Consider the following 17500-nt stretch of genomic DNA (forward strand, 5'->3'; position numbering starts at 1 on the left):
GTCATAATTTGCATCACAGAGTAACGGGTTCCAACATGCTTTCGCCTAGATCTTTTTTTGCTTCCGATAAATTTTTTTAGTTTTCTTTTAAATTAAGGGGCACAATATGCACACTATTATTATGCAATAAAAAATACAGGTCACCATGCTCGTTTAAAAGAAAATGAGCATTTATTTCGCTATCGAGCTTAGCTTGAGGGAAATTTCTTTCGCTGTGTAGGTGCACGCGCTAATTTGCGCGCGCTAATGACGCAAAAATCGTGCGCAGTAGGGATGCGCAATGCAATACTGAGGAATCACCTTAAACGTGATCAGTACGAGTTTTGTAGAAAATGTTAGCGAGCGACCAATTGCAGCTCGGCGCCTGGAAATGTCTCCCAAGTCTTTCAGTACGCCGAAGACAAAAGCAACGCCGACTTCGCTGGTAACTCCTCCAAACAGTGGTGGCTCGCCTAATTTGAAGGAGATAAGTGGAAACACTGATTTAGACACCCCGGAAAAGACGTTCCTGATCAAAAAACGGGGAAGTCGAGTCATGAAAAACGTGCAAGATCTCTGTGAACAGATCCGGGAGAATCTGTCGTCGGTGCTTTCTAGTATGTGCACTCTTGGTGACCCTGATGCGAAAGCCATCGTTAACGAGATCGTCCAAGATGTGGCGGTAAGGAAAGGGGTAAAGAGAACAGTGGAAGAGCTTGTTGGCGATGAAACATTTTCTAAGTACATGGAAAGCCTCCGTGTTCCAGGCAAGAGTGTCGGGAAATACGTGGAAATAATATCACAAAGCTTGGTAGAACAGGGGTAAGGTTTTGTAGTAGTTACTCACGTTGTCATTGGAAATTAAGTTAGGGTAGTATGGTGTTGCTGCAGTGGTTATTTTTTTTTGGAAAAAGGTCCTTTTTAAATCTCTTAAATTCTAAATGGTGACTTGCATGCATTCACCGCCCCCAAAGGTTAGTGGGTTTTGGGGTGGGGGGGGGGGAATTAAGATCTTTCCTTAAGGGCCCACAGACGGATTTTTCGCTCGTTGCTAAGGAAGTGAAATGTTACGTCCGGTAACTGACGTCATCATATCATGAGCTGACTAGAAAACCCACTCACAAGCAAAAGTCACCGTACAAACTGTTGTTTCCATGGAAGGTTTTTCCTCGGCCTTCCTCGCGCTCGTTCTCAGATCAACTGCACATGCGTAAACGAACTGACTTCCGGTTTGGGAAAAAAGCTAAATTTCCGGCGGTTTTAAATTGAATTAAATCTTTTTTTGCATAGCACGTTTCACCCCCAGATACAGAATATAGCTAAGCATTGATTTTTAAAAATCATCTTTTTTGAAAAAGTTATGAGTATTTCAGTATCGTTTATGTCTTTAAAAAGAACATTTTGCAAAATAAAAAGAAAACCATGCTTGGCTGGATGCAAAAATGAATATAAATTATCAAACCATCGATTAAATACCCAAATTGCGTAGCACGGAGAAAAATTTAGAGTTTTCTTTTATTGGTCACGTGACTGTGGGCGTGGTACGATGACGTCATATTTAGGGTCATTGGCTTGCAAAAGTTGGAAACTGACCAAAATAATGCCAAATTCTTTCAAATTACTTAACCATTACATCCTTAGCAACGCACCCCAAAAAATACGTCAGTGGGCCCTTAAAGAAGCCGACAAAATTTGGATGCCTTGGACATTTTTTCAAAGGAACCCACAAGAAAAATAAACCTTCAGATTTATCTTTTCAATGGGTACCAACCAAAAATTGAGGGTTTGGATTCCAGCCATCTTTAGGGAGACAGGGAAGGGCAGGGGCTTTTTGTTGTTTTTTTTTCTTTGTACAGAAATCCTCTGACGCACCAATATTGTTAAACCTAAATCAGATGAAGGCTACTAAAAAAGTAATTTTTGGTGTGTGCAAGGAGTATGTTGGAGTGAGAAAGGTGGCACCTCCATTGCAAGGCTACCAAGTGGAATTGTATCCTGTATGTGAGATGATTGTGCGCGAACAAAGGCTACATCAAATTTACTTGCCAACTCTTGACCTTATGATCAAGCTTGATGGAAGACCTTTTTGTGGTAATGTAATCTGGCGACTTTTTTTTACATATATATTTTTTTATGTGGAAGTGAAATGGATATAAATAGATGTAATTTTGGTGCCTTGTTTCTGGAAATATTTCATGTGTGGTTAAGGGAAACAATGCTATCATTGCAGGGCTGTGCCCTGAGAAAAACTGTCCCCTTTGAAGTAAACAGTGAATTTCCCTTCCCCACTGCTCACATTGTTTCCTGAAGAAACAGTGCAGGTCCTTATCTTTCGCTGTGTTAACATGTTATGAAAGTTAATTTGCTTACATGTAATTCATTAATTGTGGGGGATTTTATTTCTATTGTCAATAACATTATCTTTCAGGTAGAGCTCAGGTGTTACTGGGAGTTGTTCCCCGTGTGGGACCTGTTTATTCCCAACAGAGTGCTAAGTCGGTTTATCCATTGGCAATAGCCAACTGTCAAGAAAACAGGTATGTATTTCATATTTTCAATACAGGTGCAAGGTTTCCCCCATCTCTCAAGTCCTCACAATGAGACTTCATCTCTGTACAAAACTGTGGACCACTTCCAATAGGATTTTAGTTATTGCAATGATGTTCTATTTTATTGTCAATGGTATTTCAAGTTCGGTTAAGGCCTTTTGATGGGACTGGCATTTGAATAGAATTGTGACCTAATATTGTGGCATTAGCTCATTATTTTCCTTATTTAAAGTTGGCATGGATAGATATCAGTATGAGCATGTCTACAAATAATATTTGACAAAGATGGTTTTCATAGAATACAAAGGTTCCTGCTGTTAGGCAGAGAAGATGGAAGACAGCTGCAATACTGCTACACTAGAGCTTTCAACAGCAAAATTGTAATGTTTTTTCAATTACTGTTATCTTCTGATCAAACTTACACCTGTTTAATTTGCTAGGGAAAACCTCAAGATTCTTCTTAAAGATTTGAATGAGCAAAAAAGGATAATCAAGGAGCAAGGCATTATTGTTGACGGCATAAATGTTGAGTTTGTTGGTAAGATATATTTGTTTTTGAAAGTTGTTAAAAGTTCCTTTGGAGATATCAGTTGCTTGGTGGAAGTATTTGTGAAAATGGTCAAATGTACTCTTAGTTTGGGGTTACTCTTCTGTACTAAGGACCTCTTTAAAATGTATGGTGTTTTGAATCATTTGCTCAATCATCCCAAATGCAGTTAAATTAATATACCTTGTCCCAATTTTAATGTTGTTGTGTTATTTTTTATTTATTCCCATTAGTCACCGTGGACTACAAAACCCTAATCCTTCTTTTGGCCAAGATAGGGAATCTAGAGTTCCAGCTAGGTGGTCAAGGTGTTGATGTGGAATTTTGTTTTATATGCAATGCCATCAGGGTTAGTATTCATGTGCTTAACTATATTGTGATTAGTATAGGATGATATAGAGCTGAAAACAATTGGGGAAATGATACATACATGGGTAAAAGTAAAGAATCCGATCCCACCAATGCGTCCGCCAACACGTCGGCCAACGCGTTGGTCGACTGTCGACCGACGCATAGTGTGTCTGCCGATGCGTCGGTAGTGTGTTGGCCAATGCGTCAGTAGTGTGTTGGCTGACGCATCGGTAGTGTGTTGGTGGTGTGTCGACCAACGCGTAGGCTGACGTGTTGGCCGATGCGTCGGTGGGATTGGATTCTTTCCTTTTACCTTTTACCCATACGTGTATTTAAGGTATCCTCTTCCTGGGGATTGCTTTTTTCCAAAATTTTGTTTTTATAAAAAGAATCAGAACACTTATGACTTAACATTCCATTCTGTATGAAATTATTAACTAGTGCATTGCTTTCTCATTTATCAGGGTTGTAAATGCCATGATGTGGCCCCTGATGAAACCTACCTTGATTGCTTGAGAAGCAAGTGTAATATTGGCAGGTATAAAAGCATTCTTTATGATTTTTACTTTTATTAAAGCAATAATGGTATTGTTAATTTTAGATTCATTGTGCAACAATAATTTGCAGTCTGTTCTTTGAGAATTTTACACTTGCTGCATGCTTGTTACATTACATGTACTTTGTCTTCTAAAGTGTCTTCTAAAATGATGAAAATCTAATCGTCTACTTCACAACCACGCTGAAACTAGCTACTTCTTAATGGCACTAAAACAGTAGCTTATACATTGGTTCTCTTCAACTCAACCCGCTTTGAGCTAAGCTAGCAAGGAAACATCTAGAAATTTTCATTCATTAAATTGCATTTATTATTTATTAACATTGTTATTGACTCTGAGAAAAGAAAGGATTTTTCTACAAATTGAAACTACCATTCATTGTTTCGTTTCATTTGTAGAGCGACTGGAATTCGTGACGACCTGCTATTTCTCCTTGAGGAAGTAGCTCACAAGTATTCAGTTGTGTGCTCTCCACATGGAGATGCGCAATACCGAGCAGTTGTTGGGGTCAATTGGTTTGATTGCCTACCAAATCAGTTCCCTTCCGGAGACTAACCAGGCCCTCAAAAGTTATGGCCCTGAGTCATTCCATGGAGACCGTATTACAGTGAAGAAGAAATCAGGTCAGGAGTCTGCCATTTCAAAGCAGAATGTCCATGTGAGCTCCATGTCAGGTTAGCTTTTGCCTACCTTTTTCCAAAAAAATAATCCTTTGTTTGTTTTTCCTTGTCAAATAATATTGAGGGTTCTTCATCTCTGTTAATGTAATGGTATCATTGATTGTGTTTCATTATTTCAGGTCCAACAGAACATGAAATTCTCCAGCACCTTGATGACATTGTTGAGCTTTCTCTTCCCCTGGACAAGCTTATGAAGTCCTATTCAGATGTCAACACTGCCAAAAATTTTATTCTGAATCGTGTCACGTTTTGTCAGTCTCGTATTGATGTAAGTCTTGCCTGTTGATTCCAGAGCACCTTTTGCTCTTGGAAGTGGTTCCTTTAGCTCAAGTTCATATTTGTACTCAAAGTCCATGTTGTGGTTTAAAACTGTACAGCGCCCAGATGATTCGTCGGAGTGCGCTTGAAGAATGGACAGGACTTAAAAGTACTTTGAGTAATATTTTTTGCAACTTATGTGCCTGCAAGTAACACCATTAATTAAGAGAGTTTTTTTCATATTCAGCTGATACTAACATAGCATTTCATTTTAAGGTGGCGCACCCAAAAGTGCAGTGTAACCCAGAGTTTTTTCCTTTTCAGCTGATACTAACATAGCATTTCATAGGCTGTACTTTAAGGTGGCGCACCCAAAACTGCAGTGTAACCTAGAGTTTTTTCCTATTCAGCTGATACTAACGTAGCATTTCATAGGCTGTACTTTAAGGTGGCACACCCAAAAGTGCAGTGTAACCCAGAGTTTTTCCTTTTCAGCTGATATTAACATAGCATTTCATAGGATGTACTTTAAGGTGGCACACCCAAAAGTGCAATGTAACTCAGAGTTTTTTCTTATTCAGCTGATACTAACATAGCATTTCATAGGCTGTACTTTAAGGTGGCGCACCCAAAAGTGCAGTGTAACCCAGAGTTTTTCCTATTTAGCTGATACTAACAGAATTTCATACGCTGTACTTTAAAGTGGTGCACCCAAAAGTGCAGTGTAACCCAGAGTTTTTTTTCTCCATTCGCTGCTACAAAAAAAAGGGACACATTCTAACCCAGAGTTTTTATGTAAAGCATTTATATTCATGTCTAACCTTGTAGGGTTTCATGAGATGTACATGGTTGTAAAGAAAATTTTGGTTGTTGTGGTTTTAGATTAATATTTATTGTATTCTACTTTGGTTGTAGTATTTTTTAGATGCCTTGAGTATGGGCAAATTTCTCCGGGACTTTGGCACTCACACTGAGATGATTGATTTAGAAGGCTCAGGTTTGTTTTGCAATTACAATGCTATGAAAGGGATTTAGCCATAGACATTAGAGATATGGTATAGTTTTTGCCAAAGCCTTTTAATAATTATTATTGTGAGCACAATGTTCTTGTATAACAGAACGTTGCCTACTCATTATGGGGCCACCAGCACAATGAAATGTCATTATGTCATTGGAACTTCAATTATGTATATTTATTTAAAATTTTAATTGTTATTATGAAGAAAGTTGCACATGAAGTGCCTTTAAAATTTTGTCTCTCTATATTTTGTTTTATATTGTTAGATGTGAAGATTGACATGGAAGTTCGTCTGGGTGCATGGCAGGTAGAGTTAGAGGAGCTGTCTGCCAATTTCAAAAAGCTGTGCGGCTCACGACAAAGAAAATGTTCAGAGAAGGAAGGCAGTGAAGTTGTGAGATATGTTGCACAGAAGCATCTGGAAATGTTGAAAAGGGTAAATGCTGATTTGAGACTATGAATTTCAGGCATAATACTTTGTCGATAGGGACGAGGTAGGAAAAGGCATGGGAGGGCATAATACAGGCATTAACAGTGCTTCTCTGTCATGGCCTTTCAGTATTTTCTTGTTTTCCAGTCTTCAAGTTGATATTTTAGATGTTCAAGGTTTCCTGTAAAGTAAAAAAATATTCTAGTACCTTCTTTGCTAGGGAACTACAATGTGTTTTACAGAAGATGTATCAGTCTTTTCAAGTAGTGGAGCATTCTTGCCACTGAAGAGAGTGATTACGGATCTGCACGATGTTTACATGGTGATGTGTATGTCCAAATGTTGTCGATCTGTTATATGATTTTCATTCATAGAATTGAATTTAGGTCTGTTGTGAATGGAAGGAGATTGCTGAGGTGACAAGGTCAAGAATTTTCAAGGAGACAGAGCAGGGGCAAATTGATCTCTTTGACCCCAAGGTATATTTCTGTTTAGTTTCTAGTTTGTTTGGTTATTTCATACTTTTCTTTATTGCCCATGCAAGTGATGAAATGTACTTTTAAAAAAACCAATTGTGTCGAAGATCCTTTCTCTTCAAGGCGTTATTTTAGTCATTATTTTGTCCTTGCTCAAAGGTTGCATCATTGCTCTATAATACATACATACAAACTTAATAACATTCCCACACAAGCTACATTGTATTCTACAGTATGTTAATGTACAAATCTTCATCAGGAAAGGAAAGAAGAAGTTGAGAAAGTAACAAAATCTTGGAGTTAATTGAAAAGAAATTAAGCTAACAAATACTTCTTAAGTGATCTCTTAAGAGTTTTAAAATTCATGAATCAGATGGTTTTCAGTGATTTATCTAAGGTTTTCCAAATATACTTGTGGATGTAAATGATCTAATCATTCAGCAGCAATTAGCAAGTAAATTAGTTAATACTGATTTCTTTCTTTGTAACACAGTCACACAGTTGTAGAAAAAATGGATGATTGTGACCTATATTTATTGGTTCAAATCTGACTTTGTAGAATGTTCTTGACTAAATCCTTGCAGTGTAAAGAATGGGGTTTCCTTTTGAAAGAACTATTTGGACGCAGCCTTGGAACAGGGGATTATGGACATCTCATTGATCATGCCCCCATGCTTATGAGACGCTTCTTTTCCATGAGTGAGTTTAGTCAGCAAGGATTTGAAGCATCTCATAAGGACCAGCGACAGCTTTGGCTGAAGGCTACAAGCCATGACCAGCAAGGTGAAGCATCTTCAAGTAAGTCAGAAGTAGTTACACAAATTTTTCCAAAATAATAAATAGATTTAGCAAAAACAACCTTGATAGCCTCTGGAAGTGGACATCAACACTGCATTGGCATTTTTGGTGCTTATATAGCTTGGTTATAGGAGGTTTTGATTTAACTTGATAGAAATTCAGGTGCTGTAGTAGCAAGAAAGCTCATAGATCATGAAGTTGGCCTGGTTCAGTACAATCAGTCAAATATCAACAGACATCAATAATTTAATATAACTGAAGTGTTTTCACGTCTTCCTCATGCATCCTAGTCCAGTGCTGGAAATAACAGTCGGTCATCGGACATTGTCCGACCAAATTTTGAAATGTCTGGCCAATTTCACATTATGATTGGACACGATGACCGAACATCTCACCAGCACATCTTAAGTTATCTTCTTCAAGGTGTTGTCCGTCAATAAATTATGTCCGGTCCAATTTGTCAAATGTCCGACCAAAATGAAGATTTGAAAGGACATATGTCCTGTGAATAAAGAAAATTTATTTCCAGCACTGCTAGTCTACAGCTGGTCAACTTTCTTGTGTGTGTGTTTGGTGCATAAATGCATAGAAAAATAAGCTTAACACTGGAAAATGGGTATAAAAAAGTGAAGAAATAAAGAATTTAAATGAAAGGAAATAAGAATCAAAATGAAACAAAGAAAACCAAACATTGCCTTGCCTGGACTTCTACCCTGAACATACATTGTAAGCCATACCACTACACCACATTGACCTGGTGTACCATATACAATTACTAGTATTACTGATTTGCATGTAATTGATGATGACTTTTGCAGTTGAACAAATGCTGGTCCATTTTTATGCTGAGCGAATGTTGTTTTTGCGTCTCTGTCTCCGAGAAGCTTTGAAGTCAATTCAAGGTAAACAATACTGATTTAACTACTTTAATCTACATAACACATTTTGTTTTCCTACATGTAGGAACAGTAAAGAAAGGATGGCTCTTAGAAAAACATAACATATTGAAGGGTGCCTAAAAGAAAAAATAAGGTCCTGAAATGGCTTACTATACTTTTCTGAATTATTTCTCTTTTCAAATCACTTTGAACTGGCTTGTGAAGCAAAGGTTTATTTTGTCGTGAGTTTCTATGTGTGGCTGTGGATAGAGGTTTACTACATGATCCAAAAGTGAAAATAGCCAATGTTTCCCTGGGAAACTATCATAGAAAGGAAACTGTGAAAAATTAATCATGAAAACTCTTTGTGTAAGATACCCATTGTCATGTATTTCTACGTGTACAACATTTTATAACAGACATTGTTTTGTATTGTTCCAGGAAAGGCAAGTGAGGATCAGAACATCTTTCAGTTTCATTTTGCTGGATGTGGCTGGAAAGCTAAGTCCATTCACTGGAATCCAGAAGATATCATCTGGATTAAACTTATGGACAAGCTACTGTCGATGATGCTTGGTGACGACTTCTTTGAGTATTCTCTTGATGTCAAAAAGACATGTCATGTCCATGAGAATTTCAAACCAACATTTGTTTACAACAGGGAGGAGTGGAATCGCGATTATCACCACATGATTTCCAATTCCAGTGCCATCACCAATGAAGAGAAGGGTGAGCCAGCTGACATTGTTTTCTAGGTTGTTTGTTTGTTTGTTTTTTATTGCTTCAACTTGTGGTTTGATCTGTAGCTTTTTCAAATGCAACTGGCTGTTTTTTTCAGGAAATGCACATTTGTTAAAGTGCTTTGCCTTGTTCCCTTGTCTTCAACAAAAGTGCACACCTCTACTTGCAAAGCTATTTGTTGTCTTAGTGTGGTTTAATCAAACAGGTTGATGAAGGCAAACAGGTAAACTTTTCACCATAGAAGAGATCAAAATGCTAATGTTTCGAGCGCTATCCCTTCGTCAGAGCCAAGGGTTAGTGCTCAAAATGTCAGCTGTTCAATCTCTTAATTTTGCTGTTGAAAGTTTACCTTCATCCACCCATTGGAAAAAAGTAAACTTTTGAGTTTCACTCCCCTACTGATGCAGCACCAAAGTTTCTTTAATAACTAACCCCACACTTGCTTTGTTTTTTAAAACCTTGCATCAATTTGAGATTTTGTTTAAGGTTTAATGGTAACTAGCTTAATTCGCTGTTGAATGCAGGTGACTTTGAGATGTCAACCGTCAAGCCAGATAGCAAGCTAGTTGACAACCAACCTGTGGCTGCGAAAGGTAAGTAACAAGTAATACTTATTGGCCCTGAAGTCTCTATGCAGGGTTTTTGTTGTACATAATATAAAGGTAGAGGAGAAATCTTGTTATGCAACAATCAAGGTTAGTCTCTGTGACAATTGGCCTAATTAAGCAATCTTTGTAATACTTGATACCTAGCGTGGACTTGCATACAAGTTCAGCCCAGTCAGAATGGTTTTTTGGTAGGCAAGATATGACTTGAGTAGGAGGCAGCAGAGAATGTAGTGAAATGTTCACCACAAGCTTGTTTTAATGCCTTTTTTTTTCATTTTTTTTTTTTCATTTAGCACTCTTTTGACATTTACAAAAAAATAGTGCTTTGGCCTACATCTGTTTTCTTTAATTGTTTTCTTTACTTAAAGTATTCTTGTTGCCATGAACTTGTAGGCAAAAGCAAAAGTACTGATGACTTTGACGCAGCAGTAAATGACCAAGGATCAGGAAACATTTCAACTGATACAGACAGGTGTGCCTTTGTAATTTAATCTAAATGACTTAAAGTGCAACAAGTGTGATACAGTAAGGATCAAGTGCTACAATTAAGTTACATTAATGTAGTGGCTTCCCCTTTCAAGTTCACCATTCTTTACCGTTTTCTCCCTCAAATTGAAGGTTGATGATACTGGACGTTATTTTTATATATTCATGTGTTTAGCATAGTGGCTGTATTCCCACCACCACCAGCAGTGGCTAAGATTCAGGTGTTGAAAATGGACATGGAAACACTAAGGGATGGAATGGAAGTAAATGACTCAATTGTGGACTTCCTTCTGATGTGAGTATTGTACAACATGTTATTAGAAAATCATGGTTTTTAACTTGCAGGAGAGAGGGAGGGCAGTGTGTGATTTTAAAACATAAAAAATGCACTTTGCCTTTCTCCTGCCTTCCAAACTATGCCATGCTAGAAGACTAACTTGAAGAACTGTGTGGACTATGTTGTTAAAAGTAATGTTCCCCTTTCTACCCCTGAATGCAACTGGTCTCTGTCCAGAGTTCTTCAGTGTGGAGCATGAAGTGTTGTATCAGTAAGTATTACTATCACAGTAGTATTTCTTTTTTCAATAGGTTTGCTGCAGATTCAGTGGGCCAGGATTTACTCAGTAGTAGCCACGTTTTCAGCTCTTTCTTTTACACAAAGCTGTCTTCTAAAGTGAAGATCAGGAAAACCTTTGTTTTGCCAAGGTAATGGTCAATATGTAATGCACCTTCAGATTGATGGACTTGATTTTAAAGCAACATAATTATTGCAAGTACACTGCTGTTGTTGTTGTTGGCTGGTCTACAAAGCTTGCTTTAATAATATGGTGAAGCTTGGTTTAGTTGAAGTAGCAAACGGTTGAATGTTTTTACTTCATAGAATTGCAAGTCTATGCAATTGAAATTCTCCTGGCAGTGACAGAATGAGCAGGTCTTATTTGTACTTTTCATCACTTCCTCTTACTTACAGCGCTGATAAGAGATATGCTGGGGCATCTAAATTTACACGGAAAGTGGACATATTCAAGAAGAAATTCCTCTTTATACCTGTCTGTAGAAGGTACTCAACTGATACTATAGTAGAATAATAATTAACAGTTAGACCGGTAGCCTTGCGGGCTACGGGTCAATAGCCCATGAGGCGAAGCCGAATGGGCTATTGACCCATGGCCCTTGAGGGCAAAGGGTCTAATTGTGTTAGTATCACCCAACTAGTCGGACAGAAAAGGCAATAATAAAGTTAGCAAATGCAAGTTGAAAACATATTTAGTTGAGAATAAAATGAAAGAAAGCGTCACGATTTTCACTACTTGAGGAGTCCTCTAGTAATGTAGCCAATCAAAGTGCAGCATTTGCATTAGCCCACTAGTTGGGTGATACTAATTATAATTATTATTAATGGTTTGAATCCAGGAGTCATGTCATGAGTAGTGACTGATGTCTTCTTCAGAGACAAGTGAATTGTTTATCATTAGTTAATGGTATAAACTCTGGTTATTGCCCTGATTGGCCAAATAAGCCACAATGTTAATGTTGTTGGCAGTGAAGGTTCTATATCTGATTTTTTATATTATTAGTTTTTGATTGTTTTTTTTTCTAAATTGCAACAAACTGTTGGAGGGTAATCGATTTTTGGAACATACCTTTACCTGTTTTTTTCTTTTTCAGTGGACACTGGTTCCTAGCTCTGGTGTACAACCTACCCATCTTACATGTAGCAGACAAAAGAAGAGGGAATGATGATTCTGCAGTGTAAGCATCAAGTGAAACGTTTTTGTTTTTGGTTTTAATCAATGTCTGCATGACTTTGTGCCCTTTTTCTTGAGAGCTCTACTTAGGGTTATGTTTATAGTGTCATTGTCGGATGGTTTTATTTCAGGCTTTATTTCAGGCTTTAAGTAATCACAATGGCTGTTGAACCTGGTTTGTAATTCAATTCTACTCTCCATGGTGACTTAAGCAATCACAGCTTGTAGCGCTGATAGTACATGTAATTTCATTCATATTGTAGGGCACCCATTCTGATGATAGACTCCATTGTCTATGGCTCAGATAGAGAGAATTTCAGCTGTGACCCTTCGCCACGAGACCAAGAAGCAGAGCTCATTAGAGGGTATATATTGTTGCATTACTGTTGTGGTTGGTTATTGTTCTTGCCCTTTAGAGATGCTTCTTGCAGTAAACCGTTCTCTTTTGTTTGTTCATAGTTTTATAAGATGTGAGTGGATGGCTAAAATGAACGTACATGGAAGTTCGAGTTCTCCACCCAATTTTACTTCGAAATCTATGCCTATTGTTTACCCCAAGGTAATAAAGTTAAATGTAATATTAAACTGTGTTTACTCTATCATTCAAGCTTATAAGTTGATTTACTTAAGATAGTGTTTGCAGTGCAACCTGACTGCTTAACTACCCGGCCCCAAAGTATCATGATTTAAGGCAAATATTCTGCCAAAATAGGAAATAATTATTCTTAAAAGCCAATACTTTGTGTAACATTTGTGTAACAACATTCTTCGGTCCGCACTAAGATGCATTTCATTTAATCATTAATATGATAAACATTCCAGTGACATTAACCCCTTCACTCCTGGACCAAGTTGTTACCATCCTCCAAGTAAACCTGCTTTGGCAAAACTTTTGCGTGGTGCTATTGAATTCTTAGAATTTTACAATCTCTTAGTTTGGTCTTTATCGGAATTGAGTAAGTTAAACTCATTTAAATACTGGTCATTCAGAGATCTATTAACTTATATTTTGTCATGGTGAATTTTTACTGACTCTTTCTTATTAACACGTTCTTGAACCTCAGGTACCTCAGCAGGAAAATGGTTATGACTGTGGGGTATTTGTCATGCTGTTTTTTGAAGCATTTGTAAAGCACAAGGCAAGTATTTAACACTTGTTTTTAATACTTTCACAGTAATTTTATTTTTTTAGTCTTAGAGGGTTTTGTTCTCTCCATACGCAAAGACGGCATTGCTTTAGGTAAGGATTGCACAACACTAACACTGGGCTCATTCATGTGGCAATTTCATGTAAATTTGTCAATTATAATTATTAATAAGTATTGCAAATAGAGAGATCATATCATTGACGTCTTATTAGCCATAAATGTAATACGAATTTGCTCTTTCTTTAGTTTCCTATAGGTGAGCTACTGTCAGACAAAATCCTTCCTTGGTATGATCAAGTCTCAGCAATGCAATTGCGAGAAAGGATTACGGGCGTCCTGTTAGAGTTGGGTAGTCGATATTAAGGTTTTGCGCGGTGTACGCCTTTCTACAGTAAGATTATACATTTGTTGCCTAAGCTGTATTGTCACGGGCGTCGTCGAGCGGGCTCGACTTTGCAAGTAATAGTTACACTGTATGTGATCAGGATAATGATCTTGAATTCTGCAGTTATTACGGAAATAAGCTAAAAAATTGGGCGCTACTAAACCTGCCTTGAAGCAATGAAAGGTTTTTCATTTTGTGATCAGTTGTTGTAGGATTTTTACGTACTTTTCTCATGTTCATGCTTTTGTAAGTTTTAGCCAAAAAAAAAAAAGGCAATCCTTAGAAGAGAATTTTTTTCGTCCCTCTATAAGCAGCCAAGAATATCGTTTAAAGGAAAATTAGGCACAAAGTTAGCAACGGAAACAATTTTAAGTGAAAAGAACGATAAGAAGTAAGATTAAGCACCACGATTACAGCAAACGGCTACGTCAGTTTTCTCATATCTTGTCGTTTACTGTTTATATCTACACCAAATTAAGTGTAGTCAAGTGTCATATCCATGACGTTTGCCGTAAAGGTCAGCCTTAATCTCTCTAACGATTAATAGAGTTTGAAAGTTAGCTTCTGAAACTCCGTTCATTACAATCCTCGTGTGAGGTTAGGAGTAAAATTAAATGTTGAACCTTTCTGTTTTTATGGTTTACTCTATTGCCCTTTTAGCCTGCGAACACAGCCGTTTGTCCTTGCTCCTTGCCGCGGCTAGTAGCTACATTGTAGGAGAAACGGCTGTATTCGCAGGCTATTGCCCTTTCCGTAAAAAAAAAAAAACAAACAAAACAAAAACAAAATATCATGAGCAGTCTTTGGGCCCGATTGCATGAGCCGGGCTGGCTCGCTTTGCAGAGATCTCGGCCGTTAGTTAAACGCAGCACAAATCAACTTTGTGATAACATGACAACTGAGCCAGCCCGGTTAGCTGGTATTGTTATGCAAAGCGGGCCAGCTCGTCTCCTGTAGTCAGCCCCTTAGCCTCACTGGATGCGTTTTCTGGTGTTAATGAATGAATGGACGGCTTAGGCCCCTTTCAAACGTCGAACTCTACATGTGCCGAATCTAATGCAAATGAGACAAGTCTTCTCCCTCACCTTATTAAAAAAAAAAAACAAATTTGTTTGCAAATGTTGGAAAAGCACGCACAGCTTGTACCCTAAATTCGAGGCTGAACCTGAAGACTAAAGAGCATTGTGGTTCTTTTTGGGAAAAGCCTGATAAATTTTGCTGTGAAAACGTGTCTTCAGGGGAAAACAATTTTACCTTAAAAATGTAAACATACCACCGCTGACAGTGTTTGGAAATAAAAATATTATCCTTATCATATCATGACTGTTTAGTTCTGGTGTTGGGTTACTTTAAAGCTTTCGATTTTCAGAGCAGTGAGTTTCAAAAACTTGATTAAGGACGGTGCCTACTATTGGTATTGCGCGTACGTTCTACGCATCTCGAGATACTCTGGTTTCCTATCGGTGATGCTTACCAAAATAGGGATATTGTTGCGTGGTTTAAAACTATCCGGAGAAAGTAGATCTTAGTAATTAATTTTGGTATCCAAAAAGAAAATTGGGGGTAACCATACATTTTCCAGAGATAATCAAGTTTCCAATTTGAGCAAGAACGCCATACATTGGTTTGTATTTTAAAGCTTTTTACAAATAGTATTCATCAATTATCTTTGAAAAGTGCGTGGTTACCCCCAATTTTCTTTTTGGATTTCAATAACACCTGTTAAGATCTACATTTGCTGCGTAATCATAAACCGGGGCAAAAATACCTTTGAATTAGTAGGCACCGTCCTTAAAGAAAGCTAACCCTGACTGTTTTGTGTTTTTCTGTCGCAAATGGGGTTTCTATGACAACAAAACAGTAACTGCAGAGTAAAGGAAGTGTTTCGTTGCACTGATTTACTTTCCAAAAAGTTCAATACAGTTCCCTGGCGGATCTAGACCCTGAAAGTGGGGTGGTCTCAAGACTCACTTTGGTATAAAAGGGCCCGCGGTAAAAACTCATATATCGTTGACCGCGTTGTTAAACAAATATGTCTCGAAAGTCTTATTTTCTTTTCGTGCGCTACTCTGTGAAATTGCTAAAATGCTGATTACAAACTTGAGGTCTGGTAAACTGTTTTATGAACTAGCATTTTAAAAGAAAAAACGGCAACAGTTTCAAAATGCGAAAAAAAACTCCCCCTTTTTGTTTATGGGAAACCTGCATACATTTTGTGCCTGCATTTGCAAGACTTTAAATAACAATACCTGGAACAACTGCAAATTTTAAAGAATTGCACGCTGATAATGAGTTTGTATGTTGGCATGAATTATTAATAAAAGCTGTTTCCAAAGAGAAAAAAGGAGAATGCAATGTGACCTACTATGTCATAGTCCCTCAAGCTAGACTGAACAATCCTAAATTGAAGTTTTTCGGACGAAGAAACGTAAAGTCAATTTCCCGTAGGGCGAACTAGCGTATAAGCTTGGCCACCAAATAAGTTCAACTTCTCTTGTACTGCGACCTTCCCCTGTGCCAATATCGATTAAAGATCGACTCGTTGGTCTGTGAGATGGTCTTCTTGCCCTTGCCTTGGCAAATTCGAGGGCCTCCTCTGCGTTCATCTCACCAAGGTCTGGAATTTCCTCGTGATTACGGAATGAGGCTGAGGGCTTGAATGGCAAAGTCTCTTGCTCCTCTAACATTCTTTTAAACTTCTGCTCGTCGAATATTTTGTACGAAAAACGTCTTGTTTCTCTCTTAAAAATTGGCTGACGACGGTGGGAAACGTCACGGACACTGTCGAGCATGGGGCTTTCTAAGCGACACAAGATGTGTTGAAAATACTGCCCTGGAACTTGAAAGCAGTCAACATGACATCACTTCCCTGTCGAGAAATCGAAAAAAATAACTCTTAGCAACTGCTACTAAGTTTTAAAAATGGGTGGTGTTAGGCACTTACCAGGATGATCAGGTACTAACGACGCATTTATTCTCTCCACTAGAACGCCAAGCCATTTTAGATATTCTTCTGCCTCTTCATTACAAAGCGCGACTGCTTTTAGGTTCTCGCAACGATTACCCGATTCGTCTTCAAAGGAGTTTTCTTCTTTAAAGCTGCTGTCGTTGTCTCAATTCGAAGTGTTTCCTCAGAGAAACGCCTGTTTTGAACTTCTTTCTGCATAAACGACAAAGTACTGTAAACGGCATGATTCTGAGACTTGACGCCGTAAAGCGAATGTGTCCGGACTGAAGACTGCAAAGCGTGTGGCAAAAGTCGGCACACTGTGTTGAATGTTCAATTTCTGATTTTCTCTTCAAGTAATGATTTCGAAACAAAGGAAACAATGCATTGTCGGTAGAGCATGAAAAAGCCTTAATTTGACGCGTGTATCTTTATCAAAATTTGCATAAAAGTCCAATCTTGCACAAAAAACTAACTACCTACTACTACTGAGAATAGCAATGAGAGGGACTGTAAAAATATCCACTAAAACGAAATATGGGAACATTCATTCAGGATTATTATTTTATATGTCACTGTGGGGCGTGCCCCCAGAAGCGGTGTGTAATGCCGCTAGTAATTGTTAAAGGACAATGGAGCAGTAAAAGTGCGATATCTTAACACGCTTTCTATCACAGCTCCAATGACTCTTGTAATAAGTAATTCACATGAACTAGTTACTTCCATGGTTCAATTTGGTTTAACTGAAAATCCCTTAGAATAAATTCACGATTACTTGGAAAGAACATGTCGAGGTTCAGGAAAGATTCCATTGAGGAAAAACGCAGGCGATCAAAGTTGCGGAAACAAAGAAAGAAGGATAAAAGAAAGTATCAGGACACTGTCAAGCAAGGAACCGTAAACTGCGGAGCAAAGG

General features: G+C 38.0%; 1 protein-coding gene and 1 pseudogene across 1 annotated transcript in view; both read left to right on the plus strand.

Moving 5' to 3' along the window:
* The window catches only part of LOC137988491 (transcriptional regulator Myc-1-like), a 39116-nt gene that overhangs the window by 9413 nt on the left and 12203 nt on the right, over positions 1-17500 (plus strand). The window lies entirely within an intron of this gene.
* Positions 307-14954, plus strand: LOC137988466 (uncharacterized; annotated as a pseudogene).

This window comes from Montipora foliosa, unplaced genomic scaffold (genome assembly GCF_036669935.1).
Source record: "Montipora foliosa isolate CH-2021 unplaced genomic scaffold, ASM3666993v2 scaffold_420, whole genome shotgun sequence".
NCBI classification, from domain to species: Eukaryota; Metazoa; Cnidaria; class Anthozoa; order Scleractinia; family Acroporidae; genus Montipora; species Montipora foliosa.